The following is a 22,491-nucleotide window of genomic DNA, read 5'->3' as shown; positions in this document are numbered from 1 at the left end:
ATATGATGTCAAAACATATGCAGTTAGCTTTAAGGTTGTCAGTACAGCAATTTTGCTAAATCCTTCTAGCTTTTTAATATATACATTGTAAATCCTGTGAAGGACGCTTGTATATCCTTATTGACATATGTCATAGACTTTGGTGTTCTGCTGCAGTTCTGTAGATTAGGGGCTCTGGTTGTGCTTTCCATAGCTTGCTACTCGTTTTCCAAAGGTGTTTCATTCAATTCGCTTGGTTTTGCTTCTTTCAGCTGTGGCATAAATCTGAGCACCTAAATCCATATTTCCTTGGCTCCTGGTGCTGACAGTGTAATTAGGAGCAAGAGCATTCAGATTCTAATTCATCGTGGGGGCACAAATTAAACCAGCTGAAAACATCTTGTGTGAATGATGACAGGGTTAGGAGATGCAAGGAAAACACAAACAGTATGCAACACAGTGGCATGGGTCTTGGGATAACCCTTTCTGTGAGCTGCAAAACTAACTCATGAGGGATAGCTTTCCATTGAATGGTGTGACCTTTCCACTGAAGTCTAATGAATGAACTTAGGTGACAATAGCTGACCTTCTCCCAGGTGCTATGGAGCATCTGTCAGGGGAACAGAAATGATGCATCCCATGAAATACAATAGTAGAACTTGTCTATTTTAGAGAGAAAAATGACAGTGTGAAACTGGAAATGCTGAGGTCATTCAGCGAACAACATGTTTTACTATACAGTGCCTGGTATTCGGTGCTAACCCATGCAAAAATCAGCCTTGAAAGACGCAGGTAGAGTTGCGCTTGAGATTTTTATTCTGTATGGTTGTGATTGTTTCCTTGGTAGGGGAATGCATGTGTGACAGAATTGCTACCAAGAGTTACAGCTATTGTCTTTTGGGACTGGAGCTACTTGGATGGCAGGCATCTTAATCACCTGCGTGCCAGACCTTGTCCTGTAGCTTGGTGACTCCTTCAGCCCACTGAATAGTGCTTGTTCTCACCAGCTGGTGATCTAGCCCCCAAGATACAGATTAATTCTGGTCTTTACCAGGCTGCCTTGCAGACTGTGGGACCCATCTATTAGTAGGTCTTAAAAGTGGTTTAAACAGGGCAGTTCAGGTATACTTGATCACGATTCAGCATTGTGTTTAAGAAGACCTAGTGAAGTCTGGGTCTTATGCTTCTGTGTGCTGTAACTTCAAAAGCTGGAGCAATGTTAGGTTCCTAGAAACGTTCCAAATTTTTGTTTGAACTACATAGAAGCAGAGAGTAGGTGGAGGACAGTACAACTCTGCTAACATCATCATTATTACCGGAGAGAGATGGTGTGAAACATGTGGTAGCACCAATCATGTAATAGGGAGCTGTATACAAAAAGTGAAGTAATATTTGAGTGGACAGTGCAAAGTGGTAATATTTAATCTGCCAATAGTGAGAAAGGGGAACAAAAGGTTAGTAAATACGGCTTAGTTTCAGGCGTAAGTAGCACTGCTTTGAAGCTCAGTTTTGCGGTCTTACAGGACATGCAACCAGAGCTGCAGGCACAAAATGCACAGAATTAATAGTCAGGAGAGATTATGATATGACTGGGTTGAATGGCCTGTGTTGTGCTGAGAGAGAAAACTTTGTGTAGTATCACTCTCAATACAGAGGTATCAATCCCCATTCCTTATTTTTAGTCAAAACATAGCTTCCCAAAACAGTTGGGACTGTTTTGAACACAAAACATTAATTTGAAATGAAAAATTTTCCATTTCTTGTAGTTGCTACAATGGTTAATCAACTTCTCTGTGGAAAAAAAAAATGCATTTGCCGGTCTTTACTTGCAAGATACTACTTATAACTTTTGCTGTTCATTCAAAAACAAGTCCTCTAGGATCTAGTATATTTTATTTCAGTGAGGATACTAGTATATTCTGCTTTAGTAAACCAAACAGATTAAGCTTTTAAAGTCTACTGAGCGTTTTCTCCAGCCTTCAGAAGGTTTTTGAGGCTCCTCCCTGCACCATTTCAAATTTGCAACATATTTTAAAAATAGTCTGGATCCCAGATCTTTTTTCAGTACTCAGTCTTTAAACTTTTGGTTTAAGCCAGAAGAAACCTACCTTTTTTCCCATTCTTCCTCTCTAAATCGGTCAACCCTTTCTGAACTGGCAAAGTAGTTGTCCATTTTTCTCCTAATCAATTAAACCCGCTTAACTAATTATTTCTTTGGAACTGCTAATTTTCTGTTGCAATTTCTGTTTCTTTCCTTTCCGTTAGGTTATCTTACAGTTTCCTCATTTTCGAGGTTGGCCATTTTGAAGATCTGATTATGTAAACCTCAGTGATTTAGGGCTGTGCTTTGCCTAATTCTTCCTCCGCCCTTTTCTTTCTCCACGGATTGCTAATGCAATTTCCTTGCTTATGTGCCTTCCAAGCTCAGTGTTCAGCTAGTGTCCAACTGAGATGATCCATAAGAAGTGGAATTCTCCATTCATATAATCTTTTTCAACAGGATTATGATGTGAAGACCTGTTACCAAATCCTAAGCTTCACCAGCCGTGTTGTTCACACCATTGCAGGTGAGTGGTAAGGGTTTCTTTGTAAGGATTAGGGCTTGTTTTTTCCTCTTCAGCTGCTTCATAGTCCTTAAGTTTTCTTTATGGTGTCATTCCATAATGGAGTCTTTTCCAGGTGATGAGACAAAATGAAAGAATGACATTAGTAGACAGATGCAAGGTAAACAAAGACTTGACAGGATTATGACTTGTGTTTTGCAAAAAGTCAAAATTTTCTTCTGTCATCCCTGTTTTTTCTTTTTTTTCCCCCTCTCTCAATCACTTGTTAATAATTTGGTTTTTGTTCCAGTTTAGGATAGTCGACTGCCTCTTTTGGTAAGAACCAAGAAACAGTCTGTGGAATATTGTTTCATCAAGTTCTCCTTTTTTTTTTTTTATTGTTAAGCCAGAATTTGGCTTGAACCTTGTAGGATGTGATTTAGTAACTTTCTGAAATTAGTTGCCAGTTTTAGCTGTATATCCACATATCCACCTATATATATTTTGCTATTCTATTCCAGTTTAGTATTGCCCAGGTTTCTCTCTTATTTCCTGCAGAGTATAATTTCTTGATGTAATGATATAGTGCATGGTTATGTATTGGATAATTTTGAATTTGCCAGGTGCCAACAAATTTGTATAAACCTCTCGGTTTTGAATTTATATAAGGAAAAATAGCTGTTGTAACAATCTGCTGTGTACACCACTCTGTAACTTTTTTTCTGTGGTGCTTCTAGCTGCTTCTGGTATGAAACATACTCAAATGCTTCAAATTCCAACCCTGTGGAAGGTGCTTTCCCTACTGTATTCTCTTACTCAGCAGCTTTGTCTTTGTACCCTTTGATTTTACAAATAGGGGGATTTTAAGAAATATGGAATTTTTATAAATCTCTCTATTAAAAATTGAGTGGTTCTCTATGAGCAGGTAATTTGTAAATTCACTGCAAATTCAGAATATCAGATGTCTGCATGTGAGGGATACAACAGGCCAAATGAAACTTAGGTCAAACCAGAGTACATTTGGAAATTATATTTTCATTCCAATATTTTAAATCAAGGGGGGAAAAAGTCAAAATCAGTTAAGTTGGAAGAAAGCAGTTGTTTGATTTTTGGGGGTGAACACAACCCAACACTGGCTGAGTTACAAAGGGGAAAAGTAACCTTTTGATTTCTCAACCAAAGAGAGGAAAGTAATCCGTAGTGGGACAGCTGTGTTTTGGCACTTCATGTGGTCCGCGCTGCTACTGACATATTGAAGGATTTTGGAAATTATATAAATTTAACTTCAATTCAGTCTCTGGATGCCAGCACTAAGTATCTGTATGCACACACAAAAGAGAGGAAAAAAAAAAAAAAAAAGAAAAAAAAACACTCCCTCACCCCGTCTCTTTGCACGAGGTCAGGGGAAGTAAACCTGCCCCTTCCTACTTCTCTACTGAAATTCCATAAAGATCTGATTTGCAAAGGGGTCTCGTCACAGTCTCCTTTCTGTGTGCACAGCTTTACATGTGTAAACACCTGCAAATTCATTTTTCATGCTCTAGCCCTTAAGACTGTTATTTGTATGTGTATTTTAAAATTATTATCCACTAAGATTATCTCAGAGAAGAGAAGATGCGCCCAATGCACAGGCTTTGGGATGCATCCCTGTTTGACTTGGTTCTGTTCGTCTGGCTCTGAGTGTTGGGATGATGGTATGCCGCACAAGAGGTGATGCAGGTTATCAGCTGCCTAAATGTCTAAGAGTGGCAGAATCAGAGTTTTGAAGTAGCTGCTGCTTGTTGTTTTGTAGTACTTAAAACTACTCACCCGGATAACTCTTGGTAGCAGTCCTAACATAAGTGTCTAAAGAGAATGGAGCTAAATTTCCCAAGTAAATAGTCAGGGACCGTTTTGCAGAGCTGCCTTAGAGCACACAGGCCTGAAAGCAGGAATGTGCCAGCTCTGCCTTACTCCTGGGACAAGGGGACAGGTGGGGAGACCTGCGTGCTCCCACCGCGCCCATTGAAAATGCACGGCAGAGAAATGGCCTCTGGGCAGCATTTGGCTAATGGTGTGTTTGAATGTGCATTGCAAAGATGGGAACATGGATTCCTTTTCTTGATCATGTAGGGTAACTATTCAGATCTTTGGGGCTGGTTCCTCCACTGGCTGACCTGCATTTTATGCTGACGGTAAATTCACTTCAGAGGATTTTCATCCAGAGCCATGCTTGTCCAAGTAAAGAAGTTCATTTTTTTTTTAACCATATCCATAAAGTGATGCAGCTTTTGTCTAGCTGAGCTATAGAAATGGACCTGTTATTACAATTATTTATTCCTGTACAAGAAGGGAAATGCATAAGTTGTCTTCTTATCTGTTTCATTTGGGTATAAGTCTGTAAAATCACCGTCTAAACCAGTACAAAACCCGTGTGGTGTGTCACTTTCATTTCATGGGAGGGCATAAATGGGTGTTGGAGCAGGGTTGGGAGCACAGTCCTCTCCTTCCTGGAGCGCCACGACTATGGAGCTGCGTTCCTCCAGAGATGTGGATGCCTCCTCGCTCCTTGTGAGCTCCTACTTGGATGGATGCATGGTGATGGGGATGTGTGGTTGGCAAGGGGCAGTGCACAGGGAGGTACACTGGACCTTAACCATAACTGGGTGACTTGCCTTCTACCAGGCCCTTGTGACTGTGGGTTCCTCCTAAAAGATGGTGCCGCCTCTCTCCCACTTGGTCACCCAAAGTACCGGGTGCTCTATATGCCAGGCAGTTCCTGCTGACACACAGGTTTGTGCAGTGAGGAAGAAAGCAGTTAAGGCACTCAGCTGGAAACATGTAGGATTTGGGGCCAGGAGGAGGGAAGCCTGGAGAAGGAATCGGATCTGAGAGTTGCGCATTGAATGTGTGCAGCTTGACAGGTTGGAGGAAGGGGTCTGTTTTGGTTATACCCCTCTGTGTTTAAGACACCCTAGGTGTGTGCAGAAATGTTCATGGAAGTGCATTCCTTTGCAAGATGCCTGTGCAGCAGCTGGGCTTTGTCCCTGTACGTTGTCAGCCTGCAGAGCTTTGGAGTCTTTCTGGGTAAAAGTCCTATAGTGCAGTGGTATATTTCTTTGAGAGGAGAGAGGAATGGGGGAAAGTTGCACTGGGGCACGTGCACTTCTCAGCCTGCCCTGAGATGCTGGTGCATCCTGTCGGGTGGCAGACTGCGGCCTCCGTCCCCCCTCAGCACACACTTAGAGGCAATAGGACGGTGACCTCCTTCGTCTCATACGGGACCAGGATTTTCAGCCTGGCCGTGTCAATCCCTCATTTCAGGCAGCTTGTTGAAGGGACAGATAAGGTGGTGATGTATGGAGGAAAAGATGATGGCCCCTTTGTCCTCGGGACTGCTTCAGGATCTTCAGCGCATGGCTTGTTATGCTGTGTTGACTTGTTGGATCCTTAAAAACTTTCTGTAAGCACTAGTATAGTCAGATAAGGTTTCTCTTATTTTTCCCTAAGACTACACATCACTGAAGCAACAGAAGCTGGAGCGAATCGATGCGGGTGCATTCAGACAAACTGCCAGGGAGGGCTTGGCAGGAAGGGAAGGTAAACCTGAGTAGTTCTGAATGGTTTTGAACTTCTGAGTTGGGTTTCAAGGCTGCCCTACCTGTTGTTGGTCTGGGGCAGGAGCAGGGGTCCTGTGGGGACTGTGGCTCGTGGGGCTCAGCTGGGGAGAGGAGCACCAGGCATAGGGCGTACAGAGGGATAGCCCCTGTTAGAAAATAAAAGTAACTCCTTCCACGCATGCTTTGGCTAACTGGATAGGAACACTTGAGCTGCACATGCACACACAAACAATATGCTCTAGGGAAAGACCACAAGTATGCTAAAAATCATAATCTGATAAACTCAGATGCTTTCAAAATACAAATGTTCTGTCATTGCTTTTCATAACAAAAATGATCGCTTAAGACTTTACCACAGCTTAACTATTCACAATGTAAACATCAACAAAACTGATGATTTTTTCAACACTTAATGTGCCTTTTGCTGTGGAAATAAATGTTTTGGCACCCAATCCTTCCTTGTGATTTTGCTAATAGGAACCTACAGTGCAGAATTGCCATTTGGTTAGACAGCTGAAGAAAAGCAGATTAGATATGCAGATATGGAGACTCCTTTTCCAGACCATTTTCCATTTCTGAAACTTATTTTGTTATCATCATTTTAATCTTTCCAGTGCAATCAGAAATCTCTTTTCAAGCTTCTGAGCCCATCTTCTCTTGAAGAATAGAATAGTTTACAGGTTCTCCGTTTTTTCCCACTCGAGACCCAAACCAGCTGCAGGCTTTGCTTTGCCTCTCATCCTTCCCTTCCTCCTAGATTCAAATCCCGCAGTTTAGGATCTTGGCAAGAAAGTGCAGCAGCTTTTTATTTTTGCTGTGTGGGTTGCTGGGGGATGTGAGTAGAGGAGTAAATGGGACCAGGGCCTCCTCGCCTGCCTGCACTGCGTGTGCAACCAGAAGCAGCTGTTCTGGAGTACCCAGCTGGGTTAGTGGGGCTAATTTGGTACACGCCTGGCGAAGCACCTCTCACTCCGACTCTGTCCTAGTGCTGGCAAGGTTTATCAGATTTACTTTCCTAGCCAGTTCTGTCCAATGCAGGATGCCTCTCCTGAATGCTGTTTCTGGATGCATTTTGGTATTCAAGACGCGCTGATCTTAATAACTTGTGCTATTGTTCCCATATATGTATCGCTTTTCTGTGGCTTCAGGTTTCTACTGCTGTTCAGATCATATTAAACATGGTTTTTCCTTTTTAAATACTAACATCCAGGATTAATTTAATCCCACATTTTTTCCTGAATAACTTAAAGTTTTGGATGAATCACTCCCAAAAAAATAAGAACATGTCCAAACCTCAGCCTAAACGTCAGATCGAACCAGAATTCAGTAGGTTTGGATAAAAGCCTGTTCCTGGGCCCCCCTCAAAGTATACACTGAATCAATGTTGAATCTGTTTTAACAAGTCCGACAGCCTTGCTGCATTGCCTACCACCTTCAGATCTTCCGTGTTTGGGAGTTTCTTCTGTGTGCTCTGTATTTGAAGCATCTAAAACACAGACAAGCAAAAGGCCTGAGATTTAGACAGATTTAGTTAGACAATGGAAAAGGGATTATTACTGAAACCTGATGTTGCCTATTTGTAACTTGTTTTTCTTGTACGTGAGACTTCTCGGTACCTTTTGTAAGAAAGGGAAATATTTCCAAAGAATTCTGTACCTTACACTACAACTGTTCTAGCTGAAAGAGAGTTGAAAGCAGTCAGAGCTCCCTACCAAGAGAAACCTTTGTAGGGAAAACCTGGAAGGCACCAGGTACAGTCAGCATCTAGGAGTGACATGTATTTGGTTGCATTCACAACAGGGGGTGGGGGGAGACCCTCATGAATCTCTAAACCCAAAGTAGGCACCACATGACCAGTAATGTTTCCCAGTTTCTAGAGAATTCCTTGGATTTTCTGTTAACTTTAAACCCTGACAGCTCTTTTGTACGTGCATACAGGAAAGTAATTCTCAGTTGTTTCTTAACTGTCCTTTTACTGATGTGTTATCCTTTCCTTCAATGTGGAAAAAGTACCCTAGATCTCTAGAGAGATCAGAGGGACCATAAGCAGCTCTATGTTGCATATAAAACTGTACTATTGTAAGCAATATATATATGTTCAGCTATAAATCAGCAGAAAAGTGTACACTTGCATTACATTAAAGCAGAACAATCTGAAATGTCACCTAATAAGGATGAAAGGAGCACACTAGAACTCAGTGGAGTTGTTAAAGGTGGAAAAGAGAGAAGTAAGGATTGAAAAGACCTTTGCAATTTCAGTGAAAGGGGGAGTTGTTTTTACCAACTTGAGTTTTAATGTTGTAGTAAAAAAGGATTTAATTAAACCAGGGATAGGAATAGAAAGATGGTAAAAAAAAAAAATGTTAGAGGGGAGAAGAAGAAAAACTTGACAGTGTTCAGAAAGTATGAGTTGCACTTCATAATCCACCACCAAGAGTGGTGTTTTTGTTACCTTGTAAACATCAGATTTTTTTTTTTTCATCCAGTAATAATAGAAATTCCTGTACTTCCTTTTGTTGAAGTTGGAATGGGTTCATCATAGGACTGCTGTCTTTCTTCTCCTGGACTGTTTCTGTTCTCACTAGGAGTCTCTGTTTCTGCTGCTTTTCATGAATTTTGCAGTCTCTGTTCCAAAGACACTTATAACTTTTTCACCTCTCTTTTTGATGGGAATCCTGTATCTCTGCCTTTCATCTCTCCTGCGTCCCACTATGGAAGATGTGCTTTATTCCCTCTCCCCATTCCTTAAGATGGGCTGTTATCTATCGCTTACCCCATCCTGACAGACTGGTTGCAACCTTTACAAAAGTCAGAACCAGGGGTGAGATTCGTGTCCATCTCTTAGTTTACGGGGAGATGTGAGAAGCTCGTGGCTGTGCTGCTTTTCGAATTTCAATGCAGCAAGCTGACATAGCAAAATGGCAGGGCAAAGGAAGGGAGGTCTAACAGTGGCGAGTAACTTTTCTGCGGACCCAAGGCTTGAGCTTCTTGTTAAAGCTAGGGAAGGGTAAAGTTAAGGAAGACTGAGCCATGATCTTTGTGTGCAGTTCTCTGCAGCTTATTGTCTCCCTTTTGATTTGGTTCATGACAATTTTTATCAAACCCATGTTTATTTAGATATTTATGTCCCTGCGCATATGTTGTAATGAAATACAGTTTTAATCAGGAGGTTCGGTTTGGGTTGTTGAATGCAGTGTCCTTGCCCTTAACCAAAATAAAAACCAGACTCAGTGCACACATACAGCGCAGGGAGGAAAATGGATATAACCTTATGATAATATTTCATCTAATAGAGTTGAAGCTAGTGGTACTTGCTAGCGTTGGGCCGCAGGCCAAAATTCAGCCCCAGAGCACTTCCGGGGGTTGCACGGAGTTGTCATCTTGGCTACCCTCCCTGTTTTTTTCTCCTCCTCCCTCCTCCTCTTCCCTCTGCTCCAGTGTCTGAGCTAAGTAGTTTGGCAGACAAGAGAATTAACTCTTTTAAGGGTGGAGAAGGACGTGGAGGTACCTGCTCCAGCAAGTCTGGGGTCTTCCAGGCTGATTATTATTACTACTTCTATCATTTATTATTTTGAGGTTTAACATCGGGGAAAGTCTGGGGTCAAATCTGTGTAAATGGTGCCTGTTCTTTTAGAGGTGGGGGAAGAAAGTCATCTTTGGTAAGGGTAGCTCTGCAGCAGCGCAGAGGTGTGGGGACAAGAGCACCAGTCCCACCACCACCTCTCTTAGAGCATTTAGAGCCACTGATTTCAGCGGCACCAGGCCGTCAGCTCTGTTCCTGCGCAAGAAGCAAACTTGCATTTAGTGTTCTTAGTTTTGTAACACCATTCGCTACAGGACGTCAAATCCCTGTACCCTGAAACAGAAAGGGGGAACCTCGATAACAAGTCCTGGGACGTACCTTGGTGCAAGGCAAATGGACCAAACTACACCAAACTTTGCGGGTTTCCTGCAGTGCTCCTCTTTATTCTGGCATCTGAAGGCAGTGTCCAGGTACTGGGCTCTCCTCCTGATGATCGCTTCAGTGTAAACATGGTCTGCTTCTTTTTGTCTTATTCTGTGCCCTCAGTCCTTCCCCTTCCACTGTTTTGTATCTTGTCCTTTCTACCCACGTCATTATTCCACCATCTCTTTTCCTTCTTCTTCAAAACTATATTCGCCTCACCACGTTCAAGCTCATCCCTATTGTCGTTCAAATCTCACCTTACTCCTCTTCACCCTGTAAGCTTCTCATTGCTTGTGGAGTCTGTCACCCCAGTCTGTTCTCTTGCTTTTCTCTAGCCAGAAAGCTTTCTGCTCTCCTGGGTGTCTTCACCAGGCTCACTCTACCGGGCAAATGGGGATGGGATTTGTGTAGGGATTTCGAGGTGGTGGATCCCAGTCATGCCAGCTCGAGCTCCTGGCTCTGTGAGAAGTGCTGTACTGCCCATCACGTGGCGTGGCTCCTGCGCTCCTTGCCAGGGCACAGGGACTGTATCCTGAATGCGGAGAGCGGGAGATGCTGGCGACAGTCCCTGAGAGCTGCGGCCAGCAGTATGCACAGGGGGATTGCTTTTCAGTCATTCAGTATTTTCAGAATTTCTGGGCTGTGAACTCTGCTGGGAAGGAACTGCGTTTCCTCCTGCTGGCCCATCAGGACAGGGCCAAAGTTTCAGCTGGGGTTCTGCTGCAAAGCAGCACCTTCACCGAGAGAGGTTAAAACAGCTGGGCTCCCCAAAGCCTGAAAAAGCCCCAATTTTTCAACGGTGGATGTCATCTGTGTGCAGAGTAGTTCAAGAAATGAAATGGGTGAGACTGCTGCAAGCTCAGGGATGTGCTGTGCGTGCTTGGGGTTTGTGGGGAAGTGAAGTGGGGCACTGAAAGAGGAAAAAAGCAGGGAGGGAGGTGGCTGCGTGGCAGAACCTGCAGGGTGTCAGCACTGCACTGCTGCCCTGCGCTGTGAGGAGGCTTTGGCGAAGCGAGGGCTGGCTGCCTGGAGGTTCGGAGGTTTTGCGTTAATAAAAGTTATGGCCCTCCAGCCGCATCTCCATCCTTTCATTACAGAAAGGCGTGCTGTTATGCCAGTGGAATTGCTGCACACTCTGGACTTTAAACCCATAAATTGTTAATGCCAGACTGTTCTGATGAGCAGCTTTTTGATATCCTTTACATGTTAAAAAGTACTCAGGCCTGTTGACAAAGCAAAGAAATGGTGTCAAAAATAATTTTAAAACCTTTTGACCTGTAAGGTTTAAGAGAATTAGGCACAGATTCTTTGCTTTAAGCCTCTTGGTGACAAGAAATATGGTCCTATGCCAGCTGGTTTGATTGACAGTGACGTTTGTAGTTTCAGCTGCTAATACAGTATGCTCCTTGTATATTCCTAGTGTGCAAATATAGAAGACTATTTGTCACCTGGGTTGATGGATTATGCATAAGTGAGACAATGTGGTTAAGATTCTGAAGCATAAATGAAAAATCATAAACTTTACATAACTCATAAAGCAATGCTTAATACTCTTAATGAAGTATTCTTATTTTAATCAAGGCAAACTGTCAGACTTTCAAATAAGCAAAGATTATGCAGCCACCATGGTGGGTTTTTGATAGCTGCATGCTACTAACCTGCGGCATTGGATTTTTGACAACCATAATAAAACGTATTGGAAAATTGATTAGTTTTAAGAGACTCCTCACAGCCAGCTGCTTTTATTTGTAAATGTCATGTATTCAATCACTGTAGGCTCCAGCCCTTCAAGTGGAATTCTTGGCTGATTATGAACCTTTGCTTAGGTAGAAATGCTCTTGTTTCACATTCTTCAATTTGTTTTCAGCATTTTCATGTGGACTTGCATAAGTTTATTTTTCCTGAAAGCTCTCCCACCACAAATAGTTAGCTATTTACTCATTTTCCACTAAGCCATAATTACAACTTCTGTGCTCCATGAGACATGCTAAATTTGCAGTAATAGTCAGAGATAGCTTTGTAATTAATGTTTTCTATAAATTCCAGCATTTTGCAAGAAAAGAGCAAAACAAAGTTAAATTATTGATTTCTGGATACAGAAAAGAGAATTTATTATGAAAAGTGTATTATCGCATCCTGAAATATGCAGTAAAATTGGCATTTTCAGCATGCTGCTCTTATCTTTATTTGCTGATAGAGAGAATATCCAGATTTTTTTTTTTTTAGCTTTAAAGGAAAGGATATGGTTAGGTTCATATTACTCAGCCTGTAATAAGTGCAAAATACAAGGAAAAGGGGCCATAGCCCAATGCTGTAACATTTAACATATTTTGTTTAAGGAAAGCACTTTTCATATTAACGAATTAAAACCTAAATGATTAAAATGAATCAAAATAAATGAAAGTCTACATCTGTCTTTGTTTTAATCTAACTTTTAATAGCATAAAACTCTGACTGCTTTTCCAGATGAAGCTCTCCCGCTGACCTGTGTGTGTTCTGTATGAGCAAGAGGTGTAGGGCTCTGCCCTGGTCTGGTACGTTGTTTATGAAGCACTCCGAAGCAGTTTGCTTCATGAGGCCACATCCTGCTATTTTGCTGCGTGCTGAGTCCCAGCAGATGTCAGTGGCAATTTCATGCATATTTTGAGAGGAGGCCGTGGCACCTCAGTATTATTTTGCTTTGCACAGATACTGTAGCAGAGTGTTTGCTTTGAGATTATATTCTATATTTTTTTTATATTGTGATGAGCCGTGTGTGGCTAGCTTCTGTTTTTTAACAAAAGGAGGCTAGACTCAATAGTCACCAAAGTGGGATAGGATCACAGATATTGGCATGATTAAGAAGACTTTATTTGGTTTCAGCAGGGAGGGATTCAATTAGATGCATTTTATTATTTGTTCTGTTAGCTCATTGTATTTGCTTTGAAAGTGTAAAATCCTGCTTCTGGACCAAAACCTGCCCACAGCTGAAATGAGAAGTATTCTCAGATGATGTGTTTTAAAATGTTCGTTATCTTCAATGGATTACTTTAACTGGCTACAATAGCTTCTTTCATATGTTTGAGCCCCTGTTGAAGTCTTAAAATCTAGACTGGAGTGTCCAATTGCCGCATTATTTGCGTGTCAGTTTGTGTTTCTCACCTGTTCAGCGAAATGTTAGAAAGTCATTTGCAAACATGGGTTAGAAGACAAAGGTTACATTCACTGCATAGTTTATTGATACCATGCACCTATAGCTTGAGAATATACAGCATTTATTAAATGCTCTGACACAGAAAAAAATCTGCAGAATGTTGCTATAATAAGACTAGGCCATAAATAATAAATTTCTAAAAGAGAAGACTGATAGCCTGGGTTCCCTCTGGGGTGGATGCTACTTCTCAGTTTTAGTAGAGTTTCTTGCTGCTATGCCCCAAGGAGTTAGGTTTATGGCTAGGTGCTATGGACCAGACTATTTATGTTCTGTAGGTGAAGTTGCTTAAGTAAAAAGAGAAATAAATTGCACTGTTATAGTTTTGTAGAGGAGCAGCTGTCCTTAATTTTTTTTCTTACTCTACTCTTTGAACTTGATGAGAGCATTCACAGACTGAGGCTAAGAGATGATTTAAATAAGGTTCCTTGAATTATAGGCTGCTATAGGCCATTATATTTTACCCTTTCACTGTGTATACGTTGAACTCCATAACTTTTATTTTTAAACTAGAGCAGGCAACCTGAAAAGGTATCTAGTCTGTGTGGAGAGATGCCAGGAGATAACTGTGCCACTGGTTGATTACTAGTTCTACTGAAAAAAAATGTGACTTTGCTCTCTTTGGTTTGACTTCAGCACCCAGATGTGGATTTCCGCTATACTTCCCAGTGATTTGGTTAATTTTGGACCCTTAATGGACACCTTCAGAGTGGAAAAGGAAGGTTAGTGATCACTCATCCTGTTGTTTATTCTTGAGAAATCTGTGCTGTTGCCGTTCATTTTCCCCAGCACATGCAATATTTTTAACATCAGTCTTGCCAAACTTCCAAAGGCAAGTTCACCTCCCCACATGTGTAAAACAAGAACCCACTGGTTCATGTTTCTGCCGGGTGGCATTTAAGAGCATATGTCAAGTTGCCTGTCCATTATAGCTCCCTCCAGAAGCCTCAAAGACGATGAGAGCAGCAGCTGCACATCAGCACTTCTTCTCTATCATTGCTCCATTCCCCTTTTGTAGTTATCATCTGTTTTATTTTTTTTTTCCTAAGGAGTAACTTATTTGTGACAAAGAGAAAGATCTTAACATATTTCTTCTTTCTAAAAATAATAATAAATACTATTTTTGCACATCTGCTGGCAGAATGTAAAGATCGGTACCTTTAAAATGACATTAAAATGTTATACCTAGTGTGACTTTTTCAAGTCCAAAACCCAAAAGGAAGATACAAGGCTGCTTATGAGCAAGCAATATCTAAAAATAAAGTAGTAATCTGGAATTCTTCCTTTGCGTGGCAAATGAAGAGGAACATTAATAGTTGATGTCCATGTTTGTCATCCAGTTTACAGCTTTTCATTTTTTCAATTAGAATTAAATAAATGCCAACATATGGAAGCAGATGTGGAGTTAACCATTTAAGACTCTCCAAATCTTGCCAAATTCTGGGTAGACTCTGTAAGGAAGACTGCACTGCAAGTGTCTGTATTTTTTGGGGCTGAGAGTGCAGCTAATAGAGAGCCCAGGCAGGCAACTTGGCTGATAAGGGCAAACTGGTGTGTCAGGGCTTGATTTTTCTTGCGGTGGCGCTATTGATGTAATTCTAGCATCACGCTAACAGCGCAGTAACCGCTACTTAGAGTTACAGTATAGTCTGTTCATGCCAAAAGACTGAGGGATGCAGCTTTACCCCCACAGTTTTTGCTAATTGAGATATTTATGACATGGTTTAGACCATGTAGAGTCTTGAAATGGATTGGAAAATGGGAAACATTGATTTGACTTTTTTTTTCCAGCTCTGTGTTTTTTGGTGAATTGGAGAAAAGTCAGGCATATATCTGCTTGTTTTTGAAGCTGCATTTAATGAATCAGTCTCTGAAGCAAAGGGGGGAATGGATAGAAATAGCAAACCATTAATTTCTGTTTTTGTATTATTAGATAACACTTTAATTTGTGTCAAAAAATAGTGTACTACTGTACCAGAGTGCCAGTACCAGTCTGTCAAGCTGCTTTTTTCATCACTTGTACTCATAATGAAGTGGCTCTTCAGCTCTCAAAGGTTTAGTACAGCTAGTCCCAAATACCAGATTGTCCTGTGCAGAATTACTTCACTGTTGTAATAATATATTTTTAAGACAAGAAGGTTGTAGCTCTGTGAAAAGCGTGCTTATATCAACATGCAATTATCTCATTGTAGGGACAGCAGCCCTGATTTTTTGTGAGCCCCACTGGCACGTGTTGCAGGCAAAGGCTTTCCATCCAGGGGCCAATGGGAGAAAATCTGCTGCTGCCTGAACCAGCTCTGGGATTTGTGAGCGTGCATGCCTAGAGAGCAGCTCTCCCATGCAACTGCCCCCATGCAGAGCCCAAACGCTCTGCGTGGGCTGGGAGGCAGCACGTTATGCTATGCAAACCCTCATCATAAGCTGGCTGCAGATGGTAAAATGTGACACTACACCACAAAGAAAAATAAGTGCTGGCTACTTATTTCTCTTATTATGGTCAGTGCATGTACTTCCCTCACTTCCACATACAGTTTCTTATATAACTGCATTCTTAAAGGAAGCAGAAATAATAGAGTAAGCTTTAGGAAAGAAAAAAGTCGAATGTTCTTTTTCTGTGACAGAAAAAGTTAAATGCATAATATATTAGCTGTTGATCATCAATGATTGTAAACAGAGCTCTGTTCCCGCTTAGCATTTATTTGGGCCATCATTACAAAACCTGCATTAAAAAGTGTGTGTATATGTATACACACACACATATATATGCACACACATGTAATAAAAAAACAGAACCTTTCTTCCTGCTGTGTTTATAACCCTACTCTGTGTAGGATGACTGTGAGCACTGGACCACGTGGAGGACACGGTGTTTTTCAAAGGAAGATATTTCCTTGTCGTTAATAATTTTCCATGTAGAACATCCAGCTACTCTCAAGCTTCTAACAGTAAAGTATAAGAATACCTTACACCCGCCGACTAATTTTAGCTAACGCAAACCAAACATTTCCCTCTTCAACCAAATGACCTTGTGGCCGCCTGGGAGTGGTTACATGAAGCAGCTCGGAGGCTGCTGGGCTGTGTTGATGCTGGCAGGGGGCGATTTCACGGCTGGCATCACAAGGCAGGCAATGAGGCAGCTGAGGAGATCGCCCGGGCTGTGAACTTGAACCATCCTGGTGGGAGGGGAGGGAGCACAAGAAGGTGAGAGGTGGTTTGAAAGGAAGTTTTGGCTGTAAACCCGTCCCCAAGCCAGTTCAGCCTGCTTCTTTATTTTTATTGTCACAACGTTGAATTGGGGGATGACTATAAAAGATGCAAATTTCTGAGCAGGATGGGGAGGTGCGCCTCACAGCCTGGGAAATACCAGCAGGGCACACTGATGAGCTTTATGTTTAAAAATACTCACCTCTGTTCACTGCTGAATTAACTTAGCCACTTTCCAGTCTGAGGACGTGGGAGAACAGCACTAAATGAGCTGTTCCTGTCGCCAGCCCACCAGCTTTGTGGTCATTCCCCCCTGCTGTAGCAGTGTGGAGCAGCTCTCAGGGTGCCCTGGCCAGGGGAGCAAATACCTGGCAGCCTATTGCAGCTGGTTTGGACCTCTTTTGCAACCAGAGAGTGGGAGACGAAGGGCATGGTTTATCTCCGTGGCATTGCTTGACATAAACGTTATGTTCGTATGCTGCTTGATGATCAGTGAACGCTAGATTCATACTTCCTACCATTTGCGTTGCTGTAATCCTTTCAAAGTAGCAGTGCTCTCTCTTAAAAATTAAACTGTTAAGGTTGATAATGTTATAGCTGTCTTAATTGAATAGCACTAAAGTAAGGACAAGCTTCTGGATAATTCTTTGTTGCTAGGATTGAGATTTGTAGTTCTGGAGGATAGAAGGGAATTCCTTGAGCATTCATCAAGGAAGGGAATATTTTATGTTTCCCAGAGCTGGGCTAGCGTAATTGAAGGTATGACAAGTTTTGGAAGGCCAGGGCCAAGTTCCTTTGGCAGAACTATTGCAGGGAAATGTGCAAATATTAATTCTGTTACTGAAGGATGCCATTGCATTGGCTGGAAGAGGCATTAAATGTATTCCTCACTCTGTTAATGGATCCCCTTCCTGCTTTGTGGAAAGTTCAGATTATTAGGATCTCATTCTTCTGTTTGTGTGACGGACAGGGCTGCTAATGCTACCTATGCTTAAGGTTGCTTGACGCTTTCAGCCAGAAGGTCATGTTTTTAACTGTCTGTTAACTCTGCCAAAGCTTAAATAGTTTAGGCTGAGATTTTCCAGACAGGTATCTTTGTCTGGGAGAGCTGGTGGCAGGGGAGAATTTCAGCCAAACTTAAATCAGTCACTTCTCTGAACGAGCTGACAGAAAATGACATTGTTTTGTCCACGTTACAAAGGGAAAATGTCTTGTATCTTGCTTTGCTGGAAAAGAAAACCTTTAGAGTTTCTATGCTTTTCCATTTGAGAACTGGTGAGCAGCATTTGATCTTACTTGGGGGGGAGAAGAGAGGTGAAGTAGATAATAAAGTAATGAAAGACCGCAGCTTAGGAAAGAGATGAGCCTGTGTCTTATGAGACTAATTTAATTTGCACTGAAAGCCTAAACTATGGTCTTTTCATGCATCTTTGAATCCTTGACTTTGCAAATTTAATGATATTTTTTTGTTTAAAATGTAAGATTTTTGTTAATAAAGCGAACTAAGGAAAGCTCCAGCATCAATGGGTATAATTTTGACACCTATGTTTTCCACCTGCTCTGCTAAAATCTCCAGATGCCCTACTCTTCCACCAGAGTAAGTGGAGCAATGGAGCAGTGTGCACGGGCCTTGGCAGAACCAGAGCAGATACGCCTTGCAAGGGTAGCTCATGCTCGAAACCACAGGACTGCTGAGGCACAGACCTTTTAGGCTTTACCTCAAGCTCTGGCTGGGCTGGTGTCTTAGGCACATGTCCTTTTCCTCTTTTCCTTTCTATTTGGAACTACTACACTTTAACATTCTCAAGTTATCCTCTTTCCAAAAGAAGTTCAGAGTGAAAACCTCTTAGAAGGAAGTTTCAGGTGAGATGGGGGTCAGAAGGTAAGCGTATTCCTTCCTTACCCGTAGCACATGTATTTGACTAATCTTCACTTTTTTGTCTCTCATTTTCTTCATGCATATAAAGAAAAAAACTAGTAACAATTGAGCAAAATGATCGCTTTTGCAGCGTTTGAGTGTTGACGAGGTGAATCAGGTTAGCTGTATACATTAGAGGGTGTACGAGGGAAGGCAAAGGAGGGCCGCAGGAAAAAGCATCTGTGTTCCTAGAGAAAAGGATTGCTTATCCTAGTCGGGGGATTTCTCAGCTGAACTACAGCTTGTACCACTGTGGTGCTCTTTGCACTAGTGGAGAGCTAAGGGTAGCTACTCTGCCATGTCAAGAAATGCTATTTTGTCTTGTGTAATAACGAGAATTTCAAAATCTTTAGTCTCCAGTAACAGAGGCTTTAGGCCTGGTAAGGTGACACGAAAAGCACAGCAGGAATACAAGGCAGTGGTTTTCTCTTCTGACTATACTATTGGGACTCTTATAAAATCGGGTTGTTATCTTGAGTCTTATTTTCTGAATATTATTTTTGGAAGTATGATATGGTTGTTTCACTTTTTAAAGACTGTGATGGAGAATGCACAGCAGTCTGCAGGCTTATCAGTTTGATCTAGAGCTTTTGCCAAAGTGTATACTTCAAATATTCTTGATTTCTTCCCCATCTTTTTTCCTTTTCTCCGCCTCCCTGAGTGTCTGGGCTGTAGAGACTGGAAACTAAGGAAAATTACAAGAGGAATAAACTTATCCCATTAATTTTTTAAATACAGTTAAGTCGAACAGTTTTTGAGCAAATCACTCAACAATAGGTCACTGTTTTTATTGGAAGACATTTAGCTGGAAAATATATTGAGGTGAGGAAAAATGCTTTATTCCTTGTGTGTATATGTATATTTGAACCCTGATTCTGGCTGTCTTATTTGCTCTCCTTCTAAAAAGACGTGAAGTCTGCTTCAGAGCTTTTCAACTACTTCACCTAAGTTTTAGCTAAGTCCAGACTGTAAGCAGTGCGGGGCAAAGGCTGCATCGTTGCTGTTTGACTGTTTAACACCTTCAAAGAGATGGTAAAGCATGAACGAAACAATTGCTCAAATAAGAAAGTGTTAGTAGATATACACTGTGAGAAAGAGATAAACTTCTCGTTTAATTGTGGATATCAAAGGGTTCAAGAATCAATGCATATTTGAATTTCCTTTTCACGGTTCCTCTCTTAGTTGGGCATGGTTGGAGCAGGGACTTGACCAAATGACCTCCAGAGACACCTTCCAGCTTAATCTCTTCCATGATTCTTCAATTCTATCTGTTAAAAACACAAACTCACGCTTCAAACCTTTAGCTTAAGTACTCCTTATTTAGTAAAATGGTGTAGCTCAGTGTCTCTTCCTTTTGGGTTTGCAGTGACTTTAATTGATATTAATGTATCAACCACAGACATAAAAATATATGGGTAATGTAGTGGAAAGGTTTCTTTTCATTCCTGAGCTTTGAATTTGCTTCTAAATTTCATTGTCAGTGCTACAGAGGAGAGGATGTTTTGCTGTTCAGATTTTTTCTGCTCAGAGAGCTCCACAGAAAACTGGGGGAAGTTGTAGCTGTAGAGGTTGTAGGAGGGTCCTTAGGACTTTTCTTACAAGTAGGGGGGCAAAGCTGTTAAACTAAACCTGTCATTTTGTAGGCCAAGGTGACTTCACACCTGTCATCCAGGCCGAGTTAAGGACTGTGAATGATTGCTTGCTGCTCAGGTCAAATAGTTTTCTACCCAGAACTTGCTGGCTACGGCTGCAGCCCTAGTAGAATGGAAATCAAACCAAACAGAGGTATCAAGTTTTGGCTAATCTGTTTTCATCAGGATATTTGATACAAAGTGTTAAAATGAAGATTATTGATATTTTAAAGAAAAATAAATCAGATAAATTACATATTACTTATTACAAAGGTATTTGATGCATTATATATATGTAAAACGTATATTTGATGTGTGCGTGTTTGTATATATATATATGAAGTAGATATTCCATATTCTGGTATGACTAAAGCAGGAATGTAGAAATGTAGGAAGGTTTTTCCAGGCTCATACTTTGAGTTTGGCCATGACCTGGAAGGCCAGATTTTACAGGAAGAACAGTCTGGGGCCAGAGCATCTCAGTCTTACTCTTACCAGTTTTTAGCTCCAAACCTCTCTCTCCATCCCTGCAATACGCTATACTCTTTGTTAGTTAGTTTTATAGGAAGAGCCTTAGAAATAGCTGAAGATGTGAGATACCAAATGGATGTTACTGGTGGGTAACTGGGTTCAGTGAGACTCTGTGTGGATTCTCTGAGCATGAGAAGACTGTCATTGCTTGTCCTGATCTCACTCAAATGTTTTGCAATGAAGTATGTGGGTTTTGGCCTTCACTCAACAAAGCACTTACGTATTTGATTACCCTGATGTCAGCTAACATGCCTGAAATCTGTTGCACCACTATAATGTGTAAAATAAAGCACACCTTGTTGAGTCATGACAGGCTCTGTTCTCACCGAGGCAGTAATGCAGAGCTGAATTGATAGTTGATTTTTCCCCTCCTCTTGTTAAAATTGTTACTTGCTAGAAGAAGGGTTGATAAAAGATCATGTTCTTTATCTTGTATTTCCATCTGTCTGATAGCTGTTGTCATTTGGGAGCTGGTTTGGGGGCATTGTTTCTTGGCTTCTCTGTACCTGTCTGCTTCTATCTTTTGGTTTCAAGCCCTTTGGGGGCAAGACTGTCTTTTCAGTATGACTGTGCCTACAACTGCAACCTCCAGCCTTGATGTGGGCTCGTAGGTACAATTCTGCTCTTCTAGGAATGAGGCAGACCCCGTTCCATGCACAAGATATCTATTCAGGCTGCCTCTTCCTTCTTACCTCCATGTTTTGCATGTATGCAGCCTTCTGGGTCTCGATGGGAGTGCTGGGAAGAAGTGTGCCTGCCAAGGGGACCTGGGGAAGGATCCTGTCCTCTGGCCACAAAAGGGGTGAACTGCCTTTTGCTGCGGTTCAGCACTCTCAGAGAAGGGCACAGAAGGGTGCCCTCACATACGAACCTATCTCCAAACACCTATGTGAGCTGTTCACAGTCTACTGTTGCTGCAGACAGCATCTGGTAAGGAGTTTCTAAAACCTGGGGATTGTCTCTGCCAAAGCCTGCAACTTCTCCGTGCGCGTTTTGGTGCAAGAGCTAGCAACAGATTAAAACTTTTTAATTGTTATTTCTGCAATTGGATTGCAAGTTCATTTGTGGAACCAGTTGGTGTATGTCATGAAATCTGATTGATTGAACAGTTAATCCTTGAAAGCTTCCCTTTGAAATGTTGCCAAGGTCAATCAGGGATAGTGCGCATATATACGTGTCAGGGAAATTACCTATTTTGACACTTTTATCTACCCCCATGTAGCTGCAAACAAGCAGAATTTTCTGGTCTTCTCTTACATAACGTGAACTTCCCTCAGAGCACTGGTTTTAGTGATCCATGTTCAGCTCAGTGCTCGTGGAATACAGAAAAACATTTAATTTTAATGAGATGATCAGAAAATTATAATATTCCTTATAAAATAGTATTTTCATCGGTTCTGACCTGCTTGTGGAACAGGTACTTTTATGTGAAAGAGTACTATTGTGAAGAACTTGGGGAAGTCTGTTAATCCCACATTTTCTGCAAGGGGTGAATAGTGGCTTGAATGTAAGTTGTCATTTACGTAAATGGGCCACATCAGAAATGTTAGTAGTGCTACAAGATGTACCTTGTGAACCCTGTGCTAGTTAAGAAAGATGAGATATTTTGCTTCAGGGGAATAAAAATTGCATGTTGCTGAGGTACTGGAAGGTAAATAGAAATTTATACTTTTCCGATGTTCCTCATGTAGACAACAGAGAGCTTATATCATCTCAGTGTTTGGCCTGAGACACTGCTCTGGTGATTTTACTTTTTTTTTGGTCAATAATCAGTGGTCATTAATTAAATAATAATTAATTTGGTCAATAATAATTTTTTTGGTCAATAATTGTTTACCACCTCTACGTTTGTTTTATGTCAAACTTTGCAGGAAAACAGGTAATTCTTGGAAAAGCCTATTCAATGCTTACTTCCAATGCTGTTAGAAATTATTTAAAATTCCTTTACAG

The 22,491-nt window shown here is 41.4% G+C and overlaps 1 protein-coding gene across 7 annotated transcripts in view; it reads left to right on the top strand.

Annotated features, from left to right (window-relative positions):
- LOC308194837 (uncharacterized protein) overlaps window positions 1-22,491 on the top strand; it is a 562,652-nt gene that overhangs the window by 48,579 nt on the left and 491,582 nt on the right. For 3 of the 7 annotated variants that reach the window (XR_013950909.1, XR_013950910.1, XR_013950911.1), the window contains exons 4-5: window positions 2,480-2,546; window positions 13,894-13,979. The gene's annotated coding sequence lies outside the window, so the exon portion shown is untranslated. Of the gene's footprint in view, window positions 1-2,479; window positions 2,547-13,893; window positions 13,980-20,022; window positions 20,162-21,256; window positions 22,486-22,491 lie in introns of those variants that run through there. The other 4 variants (XR_013950912.1, XR_013950913.1, XR_013950914.1 and 1 more) reach the window with 4 other exon arrangements.

This window comes from Anser brachyrhynchus (assembly GCF_964034855.1).
Source record: "Anser brachyrhynchus genome assembly, chromosome: 4".
Lineage (NCBI taxonomy): Eukaryota > Metazoa > Chordata > Aves > Anseriformes > Anatidae > Anser > Anser brachyrhynchus.
The sequence above is the reverse complement of the archived record's forward strand: the minus strand, read 5'-3'. Positions and strand labels throughout refer to the sequence as shown.